Below are 11359 nucleotides of genomic sequence, written 5' to 3'. Positions count from 1 at the left end.
TTCGGACCTAAAGTTTACCTATACACGGATTAAGCATAAAGCCATAATATTTTATTATGCCATTGAAGGGGGGGGAGATAATACCGATTTAAGAGTAGTTCACTACTGCAATAAAAAAAAGAGAATTCTAGTTAACGGTTCCAATTTATTCTGAATTTTGCAGCCTGTGAATAGAAATCCACTTTTTCTTCTTTTCATCTCAATAGAAAGAAATGGGAAGTTTTATTGTGTTAACAATGTATGTTTTAAGATAGAATCTATCGAGGAGAATAATAGAAACTGGATCAAAAAAAGCAGGAATAGATTTTTGAAAAAGATTGGAAAAAAGTAAGTAGAATTATATTCAAAATAAAAGGGCTTTTCGTAAGAAAACGTGGATGAATACTTGCTGTTTTCTAGATTTTGATCGGATTTTTTGGCGGCATGGCCAAGCGGTAAGGCAGGGGACTGCAAATCCTTTATCCCCAGTTCAAATCTGGGTGCCGCCTGATCAATAAAATACTTAGGTTTTTTTTATAGTGCTGATCGAATTCGATAAATTTTTACTTCGCATAAGTTCGGGCAAGAGAGTAACTGGGCCTGCCGATACTGGTTTAGAGAAACCATACCATAGTTCTATCCTCAAACTAGGGTTAGGGTTTGTTTTGACGGTAGTGGCCAAAATGGTTATCAATAGGGGTGAGGTAGTGTTTCCTTATTCTTTTATTATATGAATTTGAATTGGTTCTTAATTGAGATTCGATTTGATAATTTTAAAATACGAGGATAAGATGTCAGAAATCTTGGTATCCAAAGAAAGGTCCCTAAGGGGCATTCTTTTTTTTTTTCAATCTAAGATTCAAGAAGGGACTCCACGAAAGAATATCAAGACTTACTAATTATTATACATTTTTTTATCGTACATCTTATGTTACCTACATACACTAAAGTAAGGACTACTTAATTCTAACGAGAATCAGATTAAATAGGTCGATCAAAAATCAATTTAGGAGTTGTATTATGGATAAAATCTCTTCATTCTTTCATAGAATGATACAAAGCAAGGCTGCAGGGTTTAGGTCAAAAATAAACATTAGGTAAGGTAGGTATCCAATAAATATTTATCTATCGATAATTTTATGGTATATTCGGGCGTCCTTTGCTTAAAAAAAAAAAAAGAGTAACAAAAGGAATAAAAAATCTTCCTATTCCCGCTTCTTCTATTCAGGACATCATTCCCGTACTCTTTCTTTTTTAAGGAAAAAAGGGCTATAGTATCTCGTATTTTTAATGCTCTCTAATTCTACCAGAATTCCTATAAGAATTTGTTAGGAGTAAATTCCTTGAACTGATTGATCCATGGCCTTAGGGCGGAATCCCTTTTTGACTCTGTACCCTTGATTCCACTATGATTATTGATCAATAGTAGAATAATCCCTTCATAGAAATAGGAGACATAATTTAGATGGATATAGTAAGTCTCGCTTGGGCTGCTTTAATGGTAGTCTTTACATTTTCTCTTTCACTAGTAGTATGGGGAAGGAGTGGACTCTAGGGATACTACTAATTGATTAAGTAATCAAATTGTTGTATCAATTCTTTTCTTTAATGGATCATTTTGCATTAATCATTTTGTCAAACGTTATTCTTTAATCTTTTTCTTTAGTTTTGTTTCACTCCTGTAAGAAACTCTTGTATTGTAAGTTGTAATGTAAGAAAGAGCCATTATACCAATTCAGAATTTCTACTAGAAATGACGAATGGTTAAAAAAAGTTCTATACATAGAAAATTAGACTTTCTTCACGGAACTATTCACGGCATATCACACATTTTCCATTTCCTTTTACTTTTTACTATAGTCTATTCTTCATATATTTTTTCTTTCCTTCCATGGATTCTTTGGTCAAGAATTGTCTTAGATTTTTTTATTTTGACCTGATTGAAATTAAGTGGATGCAATGAAAAAAGAAATTGAATTAGACTACTTAACTATTTCAATCTACTAATCTATTCTATGTAGATTCAAAGATAATATAATAGAAAGAATCTAAAGTGTCGTAGAAAAAAACTATATGTAGTTCTTTCTACCACACTTTAAGATTCCAACCAGATCCTTTCATTTAAGACTTGGATTTTTTTTATTTAATCCCTTTTTAATTTCTTCAATGATTAATTGGAATTCCAATTAATTATTTTGGCTGACTGTTTTTACATAAATAATAAGTAAAAAAGAAGTAGGAACTAGAATGAACAGTGCAGTAGCAATAAATGCGAGAATATTGACTTCCATAACCTCTTTATTTTTTATTTTCACAATAACTCGGGATGTAATCCCATGGAGAGGAAAAAGGGGTATCTTGTAAATTCAAGGGTAGGGCTTGCATTCTGATAATACTGAATCAATTCAATATTATGAATATCGGATCTATCAAATCAATTCATGGATGAGAGTTATATTTCACGGATGAGAGTTATATAGTATAACATAGGAAGATCCTCTATCCACACTAAGACCAAAATGGGTTTTTTGATTGGATTAGGAATTCCCTCTTTTTTAATCCTTTTCTACTTTTTCTTTTCTATATCTCTAACCCACGAGCTTTCTTAATCTTATACTTTCTTAATCTTATACAATTTCCCTTCCTTTTTCTTATAGTTATACATACAATTATGTATGTATTATATGACCAACTTTCACTTTCTATGGGTCACATAGACATCCAAATAAGCAGTAGAAGTGAGATGGGGAAAAGAGGTCTGAAATAAAAAGGGAATACGATTTATGTATGGATTCCGGTAAAATACCGGTACTCTATTCCATAAGAGTGGAATAGGAAATTAAGATGAGGATGGTATCATCATAAAGAAAGATAGAGTAATATAATATCCTAAATTCTACTAATCCACATATCGTATGTGTGTCTTTCTTTATCGATTGGGAGTAGTGAAAAAAAAATTCCTATATGCCCTCCCTCCCTCTTTAATGAGAGATGCAAAATAAAAAAGTGAAGTAAGGGTGCCCTGTGGGTATTTGATCTTGCTCCCTGCCCCTTTTTTTCATGGAAAAAGGAAATATCAATTTCTCCATTCATTGAACCCTAGTTCGGGACTGACGGGGCTCGAACCCGCAGCTTCCGCCTTGACAGGGCGGTGCTCTGACCAATTGAACTACAATCCCCGCGGGGTGTATGGCATACCCATTCTTAAATAGAACCATAAGAAGATTCGATTCGTCTTTCGTACTCTAAGAAATAGACGAATCATATACTACATACCCACATATTATATTATACGTGGGTATAGTGAGAGTGACATAACTAGTATGTCGTGATTTTTTATCACTAAAAATGGATAATAATCCAGCCTTCAATAAGAAAAACTCTTTTGTTTGTAAGAAAGGAATGAGAGAGATATGGATTAGAAAAAAAAATTTCCCTTTTTTCTTTATCTTTTATTTCTATAGATCAGACATTTTATTTTATGGAAGAAAAACAAAAGGATTTAGTTCATACTCACGAAGCCCTAGATTTTTGGTTTGGGCCGAGCTGGATTTGAACCAGCGTAGACATTGTCAACGAATTTACAGTCCGTCCCCATTAACCACTCGGGCATCGACCCAGGAAGAATTTATTCTAGGGTTTTTGCTAATCTATGATTAACCTCCTTTCATAATACTCCCTACCCCCAGGGGAAGTCGAATCCCCGCTGCCTCCTTGAAAGAGAGATGTCCTGAACCACTAGACGATAGGGGCATCACTAGACGATAGGGCCATATACAACCGCTCGTGATTATACTATAATCATAGTATGAGCAGTTTTTTGGAATTGTCAATATACTCGAAAAGTATAAATAGATCCAAAGCAAAGAGTTTTTCCAACTTTTCTGTTATGTTTTCATCTAGGATTTTTTTTAGTTGATCGTTATAGATTAATTCTCCGTGCTTCATTTAGTGTTCATACCAAAAATGCATCCATCCCGCACTAAGTCATAAAATTCTCTAAAAATATAGAGAAAGTTTCAAAAACAAAGAAAAAAAGTGAATCAATTTAGTAGAAAAGTACTCTATCAGATTCGAACCAACGACTTACGTCTTAGCACGAGATTACTCTACCACTAATTTAAAAAGCCCTTTATCGGATTTGAACCGATGACTTATGCCTTACCATGGCATTACTCTACCACTGAGTTAAAAGGGCTTTTTATTTAATTCAAAAATTAGCCACTTGGATTTCCCATTATGGGTCTACTGCATAATGTACATATTATATATATAATATATAGAGATAGAGAGAGAGACATTATGTAGAGATTGTATATGTATATATCGATATCTTGAGAGCTCAAAATAAAATTAATAAAAAAAAACATACCCTACATAACATATCCAACTCTTCTTGGTTCAGGGTTTTCCGTTTCCGAAGACTAGTAAAATAGGCGGATTCTGGAACCCCAAGGATTCAACGGTATATGGATATGGAAAATATAAGATTTCCGATCCTAGCGGGAAAAGGCGGGGAACAGATACCCAATAGGATATAGGATCCTTGGGAGGAACTTTTGGTAATGGCCTTGATCCTCTATGCTATTTTTTATGTGTTCTTAGTTCTATTGAACTTTTTGCATTCTTTTAAACAAGAATCTAATAAACTAGAATTGAGTCAGTGGAAAAAAGGAGAGAGAGGAAAGTGTTAAATGGAGAGAGTCGACTAATCAGAGACTTTTAGGATCTTCTTTACATCAGGTAAATCTGTCGGCCCTGTCCGTTTTTTTCTTTAAGTTACGACTCTTTGCTGCTTACTTCTATCAAGCCATAGGGAAAGTCTATGATGAATTTGGAAAACTCATCTCACTCTTACTCTATGGCTCGGACTTAATGGGGGAAGAAAACATCTTCCATAATTTCTTTTTTGTTCAATTCTGGACAAAAAAGAAAAGGAAAAAAGGAATTTATAGGGACAGTGTTACCCCCTATATCCCCTAGTTTATATTGTAGGAATAATAAAACAATTTAGCAGTCTGACACACTTACGTCCTTGCAAAGTAAATAATTATTATTGTAGTCGTAACCGTAGAATAGGATCCTAATCAAAATAAATACATTTGGTTCAGGCGCTATTAGCATGGTAAGAAAAGATTTTTTTTACAGACCAGAGGGGCTATCTAAATCCTAAAGTAAAGGCGAGCGATCGAAGTAGAAGTACCAACGGCTCAGTGTCATGAACCTTCTCCATCTGATTCAATAAGGGGGAATTAGCCTTCTTGTCAAATGGCTATCCTTGACAAAGGGTACCATTTATACCATAATCTACAATGTAGCGGGTATAGTTTAGTGGTAAAAGTGTGATTCGTTCTATTAATAACTGAATTTGAAATGATATACTTAAGGCATCCTTAAGTTTTTTATTTTTATATTCCGATGAAAACTTTAGTTCTTATAAAGGATTAAATCCTTTTCCTCTCAATAGCATATTGAGGAAGAATATACATTCTGGCGATTTGTATCCAAAGACTAATTTAAATTGCATCCAAAATAAAAATAGGATTATGAGTACAGAGTCGCGAAGCATAATTTTGCATTGGATTAAGTATTCCAATTTTGAAAATATGAGTAAAGGATCTATGGATGAAGATACAAAAAAGTTGATTTCCAATCGTAACTAAATCTTCTTAAAATAAGGAATAAGGAAGCCAAATAGCTAAAAAACGATAGTTTTGGTTTACTAGAACCATCCGCATATTGTTTCAGCTCGGTGGAAACCCAATTCTTTTCCTCAGGATCTCTTGAATGAAATTAGGGAACGAAGTAAGTAGATTAGATGAATTTAGATAGAATTTCTATCTCCTACTCTATAAGGATCATCTAGAAAGCGGAGAGCTTTGGTTCCATTCAAATAGAAAAGCTGACATAGATGTTAAGTGGTGAGAATATCCATAAAGGAGCCGAATGAAATCAAAATTTCATGTTCGGTTTTGAATTAGAGACGTTAAAAATAATCAACCAACGTCGACTATAACCCCTAGCCTTCCAAGCTAACGATGCGGGTTCGATTCCCGCTACCCGCTCCATTCTGTATAAAAGGAGTATTCTATTTGTCTAGACATGTTAGAGGCTTGTATTCAAGCCTTTTTTGTCCACCAGTTTCTGGTACTCCAGAGCGGAGTAGAGCAGTTTGGTAGCTCACGAGGCTCATAACCTTGAGGTCACGGGTTCGATTCCCGTCTCCGCACTTAGCAGTCTGTATAAAAGGACTATTCTATTTCTCTAGATATGTATGGTAGAGGGGCGTATCCAACCCTTTTTTATTCATTAGTTCCCGGCCCTAGAGGGCAAAATTGAGCAGTTTGCGAAGTCACTTGCCTTCAAAAAAAGAAGGCGCAAGGCCTCTCCCTACCCTGCAGAAAATAAAAATGAAACGAAAGGGACAGTCTACCTCTCCCTTCCCTTTAAAAAAAGTTTGCCCGTTGTTTGTCTCAGTTAATACCCAATTTTTGGAGCTCTGTTGGCGAGTTCTATTTCTGCCTCTGGAGCGCCCTCTTTTTTTGAGTGGGATGCAAAGGAAGGGTAAGATAGTAAGGGATACGGCACTAGACTAACACCTAATTAATACTTAATTTAATATAAGTAGTTAAACAGTTAACTAGACTAAACTTTTTATCATAGTACTTTGATAAATTAAGCGGGCGAGCGGCGGGAATCGAACCCGTATCTTCTCCTTGGCAAGGAGATATTTTACCATTGAACTACGCTCGCTACGGTATATATTTTATAGCGTATATCCGCCTGGGTCGACCTTCTATGTCTGGGTCGACCGTTTCATTTCATTTTCTATTATATTAGAGTTTTCCTTTTTTTATTATCTGTCAATGAATATTCTAATGGGAATGGAATTTCATAATACTGAAAGAGAAGAGCTAGCAATTCGGAACGCAAATTGCGTTTTAATACGTCTCACTATTCTAATTTTTTAGAAGAAATGGCCTTTATTATTTCTTTTTTATGGGGTTAATAAATATTAACCAAATTTCATTTAAGAAATGAGAGAATTCAGAATAGCTACGAGAAAGACTAGTCCAATCCATAATGATGTACCTGAAAATACAACATTTTTATTATTTGACCAACCATCAGGAGAAGCAAATACAAGGGGTACACTAATTACTAAGACTGAGGAAGTCGCAATTAATGCAAAAACAGCTAATTGGAAAGCAATAGTCATATTTCTAATCCTCCAAGCTACCATCAAATAAAGTTGACTACATATTTGATCCCTCACTTAAACCAAAATTGTAAAAAAATACAAGAAGTAGGAGGGGTTTAATCATGAATCCATTGATTCTTCTCTTTAATTCAAATTTATTACTTAAACCGCTTTTTTATTTGGATATGGGGGTGAGAAGAGATTATTTACTCTTTATTTCACAAGCGGGTATAGCGGATCCTGTATCCGTGTATACAGTATACAGAGATATATCGAAAAGGAACTTGTATCTGATATCTTTCTAGAGGCTAATAAATCTTTTTATTTTTTATATGGCTATGTTCTATTTGTAGGAGTAAAATAAGGATTAGGCTGTGGAGAGATGGCTGAGTGGTTGATAGCTCCGGTCTTGAAAACCGGTATAGTTCTAGGAACTATCGAGGGTTCGAATCCCTCTCTCTCCTTTTGCTTATTGAATACGTTTGTTTCTTTCATTTTTATTTATTTTTTTTTTCTGTCCCTTATCTTTCTTTCATAAAAAGGAATGAATGGCTCGGCTAGATGGAATAACCGAGCCAGAACAGAAAAAAAGTAGAACAGGTATAAATAAGAAAATCTTAGTTAAGAGGGTTCATGTAAAGAACAGGTTCCAAATCACGATCGATTCCCTTTTCAAAACCTGCTGCAGCAGCTCGGGCTCTTCCTGCATGCCATAAATGGCCCACAAAAAAGAAGAATCCTAGAACAAAATGAGAAGTTGATAACCAACTTCTAGGAGAGACATAATTAACTGCATTGATCTCGGTAGCTACGCCACCCACGGAATTTAAAGAGCCTAAAGGAGCGTGGGTCATATATTCTGCTGAGCGTCGTTCTTGCCAAGGTTGTATGTCTTTTTTCAACCTACTCAAGTCCAAACCGTTGGGGCCCCTTAGAGGTTCTAACCATGGAGCACGAAGGTCCCAAAAACGCATAGTTTCCCCTCCAAAGATAACCTCCCCAGTTGGGGAACGCATTAGATATTTACCTAAACCTGTGGGTCCTTGAGCGGATCCCACATTAGCTCCAAGACGCTGGTCTCTAACTAGAAAAGTAAATGCTTGAGCTTGAGAAGCTTCTGGCCCGGTGGGTCCATAAAACTCACTCGGATAAGCTGTATTATTGAACCATACAAAACAACAAGCGATAAAACCAAAGACAGATAAAGCAGCTAAACTATAAGACAAGTAAGCTTCTCCAGACCATACAAATGCACGGCGAGCCCATGCGAAGGGTTTGGTTAAAATATGCCAAATTCCGCCAAATACACAAATAAAACCCAACCATACATGCCCACCAATTATATCTTCTAAATCATCTACACTAACAATCCACCCTTCTCCACCAAAAGGAGATTTTAGTAAATAACCAAATATAACACTGGGACTAAGGGTCAAATTGGTAATTTTTCTTACATCTCCCCCCCCAGGGGCCCAGGTATCATATACACCGCCAAAATAAAGAGCCTTGAGTACTAGAAGAAAAGCACCTAGACCTAACAAAATTAAGTGAATACCCAAAATTGTAGTCATTTTATTTCTATCTTTCCAGACATAACCAAAGAATGGAAAAGATTCCTCAAGAGTCTCGGGTCCCAGAAGCGCGTGATAAATGCCACCGAAGCCTAAGACTGCGGAGGAAATTAGGTGAAGTACGCCAGATACAAAGTACGGAAAAGTATCTAGAACTTCCCCCCCTGGCCCTACTCCCCAACCTAGAGTAGCTAAGTGTGGAAGTAAAATCAACCCTTGTTCATACATGGGCTTTTCTGGTACGAAATGGGCCACTTCAAATAGGTTCATTGCTCCGGCCCAGAATACGATTAATCCGGCATGAGCTACATGAGCTCCAAGCAGTTTACCGGACAAATTGATAAGTCTGGCATTCCCAGCCCACCAAGCAAAGCCGGTGGTTTCTTGGTCACGACCAGCTAAAACGAAAGTTCCATTAAAGAGCGTTTCCACGTGGTAGAACCTCCTCAGGGAATATAAGATTTTCATGAGGCTGATCCTGAGCTGCCATCCACGCACGAATACCCTCGTTTAAAAGAATATTTTTGGTGTAGAAAGTCTCAAATTCAGGATCTTCCGCTGCACGGATTTCCTGGGAAACAAAGTCATAGGCACGTAAGTTCAGAGCCAAGCCAACTACGCCAATAGCACTCATCCATAAACCGGTGACGGGTACAAATAGCATAAAGAAATGTAACCAACGTTTATTGGAAAAAGCAACACCAAAGATTTGGGACCAAAAGCGGTTAGCAGTGACCATTGAATAAGTTTCTTCAGCTTGAGTTGGGTTAAAAGCACGGAAGGTATTTGCACCATCACCGTCCTCAAATAGAGTGTTTTCTACGGTCGCTCCATGAATAGCGCATAGCAGAGCCGCACCTAATACTCCGGCAACTCCCATCATATGAAATGGGTTCAACGTCCAATTATGAAATCCTTGGAAGAAAAGGATGAATCGAAATATCGCTGCTACGCCAAAACTCGGCGCAAAGAACCAACCAGATTGCCCCAGTGGATAAATAAGGAATACAGAAACAAAAACAGCAATTGGACCAGAGAATGAGATTGCATTATAAGGCCGCAATTGAACAGACCGAGCAAGTTCAAATTGGCGTAACATGAAACCTATTAGTGCAAAAGCCCCGTGGAGAGCTACAAAAGTCCATAGACCGCCTAATTGACACCAACGAGTAAAATCTCCTTGTGCTTCGGGCCCCCATAGTAGCAACAAAGAGTGTGCTAAACTATTGGCAGGGGTAGAAACTGCTGCGGTTAAGAAATTACAACCTTCCAAATAGGAACTAGCCAATCCATGGGTATACCAAGAAGTTACAAAAGTTGTCCCTGTAAACCAACCCCCTAAAGCGAAATAAGCACAAGGAAAGAGCAATAGGCCAGACCATCCTACAAAAACGAAACGGTCCCTTCGTAACCAGTCATCCATAGTATCAAATAGATCATTTTCTTCTTTAGGAATTCTACCAAGGGCTATAGTCATAGTGATCCTCCTATTCAATTACTTCAACCATTTCCGAGCACCTCATATCACTTTCCAAGGCATATGATAGTTTTATTATCTGTGGACGATTTCTTTCTCGTTCAATGCCCTTTTTCAATGGTCTCGAAGAGAGAAATTTCCCATTTTTATCTATGGAGTCACAGTCACAACCGAGGTCGTGGTAAATCCATGAATTTGATTCGATTTGTTTTTCTTATACTATTTATTTGTTTTTCTTATACTATAGAAATAGAAATAAATTGTTTTTCTTATACTATAGAAAGAAATAAACCTTTGAATTCAGCATTATTCCAAGACTCCTATTTCAAAGTCTATCTTTTAAGGGAAAAATGCAAATAAAAGTAACCCTTCTTTTCCCATTCCCTCTCTATTGCATGGGTGGAAGAACTAAAATAATAGAGGATTCTGAAAAAAAAAAATGGACCTTCGAAATCCAATTTTATGTGTAGCGCAAAGGAGTTGCGATTTCTTCTTATTCCTATAGAACATCTAGTAACAAGAATATGAAATCGTAAATAGCGAAAAATTCTTGTCTTGCGCGGTCTAAGTCTAAGGAAATAAAAAAAATTCGCTTATACAATTTCATCTACATCGAATTTATATATCAGAATAGCGGATAGAGGCATCATTAAAGGAGTCAGGTCTACTTACTTTATGCTTCTTTCCAATTTTATGGTGGATTTGATAAGAACCCTTTTTGCTTTCTTGATAAATAATCGACAAAAAAAGCGTTTTTTTTATATAACCTGCTTGTTTTATTATAATTATAACAAGTCCTATATGGAAATGCCCGCTAAAGAGAAAATCTATTTGATTGTCTCTCGGCCAATATCGATTTTTAGAAAGAAAAAACAAGAATTTTCTTCTTTTTTTATTAACATTAAGAAAAAAGAATATAATTAAAATGGAATTGGCAATATAATTTTTATAGACTTTTGAAAGAAAAAAAAGGGGTTTTTTGCAACCGTTATTTCTTATTTCTTGCCTATATCATATCACGGAAACCTTTCGCTTTGGAACGTGGAGAGATGGCTGAGTGGACTAAAGCGGCGGATTGCTAATCCGTTGTACAATTTTTTTGTACCGAGGGTTCGAATCCCTCTCTTTCCG

At 36.2% G+C, this 11359-nt stretch overlaps 6 non-coding genes across 6 annotated transcripts; 3 read left to right on the top strand and 3 right to left on the bottom strand.

Annotated features, from left to right (window-relative positions):
- Nucleotides 1-417: 417 nt before the first annotated feature.
- On the top strand, nt 418-488 carry TRNAC-GCA (transfer RNA cysteine (anticodon GCA)). Its single transcript has one exon. It is a non-coding gene; the product is annotated as a tRNA-Cys (tRNA).
- Nucleotides 489-3516: 3028 nt separating this feature from the next.
- Nucleotides 3517-3598, bottom strand: TRNAY-GUA (transfer RNA tyrosine (anticodon GUA)). Its single transcript has one exon. It is a non-coding gene; the product is annotated as a tRNA-Tyr (tRNA).
- A 507-nt stretch (nt 3599-4105) lies between these two features.
- TRNAT-GGU (transfer RNA threonine (anticodon GGU)) lies at nt 4106-4177 on the bottom strand. The gene has a single exon. It is a non-coding gene; the product is annotated as a tRNA-Thr (tRNA).
- Nucleotides 4178-6661: 2484 nt separating this feature from the next.
- Nucleotides 6662-6732, bottom strand: TRNAG-GCC (transfer RNA glycine (anticodon GCC)). Its single transcript has one exon. It is a non-coding gene; the product is annotated as a tRNA-Gly (tRNA).
- An 824-nt stretch (nt 6733-7556) lies between these two features.
- TRNAS-UGA (transfer RNA serine (anticodon UGA)) lies at nt 7557-7644 on the top strand. The gene has a single exon. It is a non-coding gene; the product is annotated as a tRNA-Ser (tRNA).
- Nucleotides 7645-11271: 3627 nt separating this feature from the next.
- Nucleotides 11272-11359, top strand: TRNAS-GCU (transfer RNA serine (anticodon GCU)). Its single transcript has one exon. It is a non-coding gene; the product is annotated as a tRNA-Ser (tRNA).

The sequence above is a fragment of the Triticum urartu genome, unplaced genomic scaffold (genome assembly GCF_056163025.1).
Source record: "Triticum urartu cultivar PI428250 unplaced genomic scaffold, HENAU_Tu73 scaffold2, whole genome shotgun sequence".
Lineage (NCBI taxonomy): Eukaryota > Viridiplantae > Streptophyta > Magnoliopsida > Poales > Poaceae > Triticum > Triticum urartu.
The sequence above is the reverse complement of the archived record's forward strand: the minus strand, read 5'-3'. Positions and strand labels throughout refer to the sequence as shown.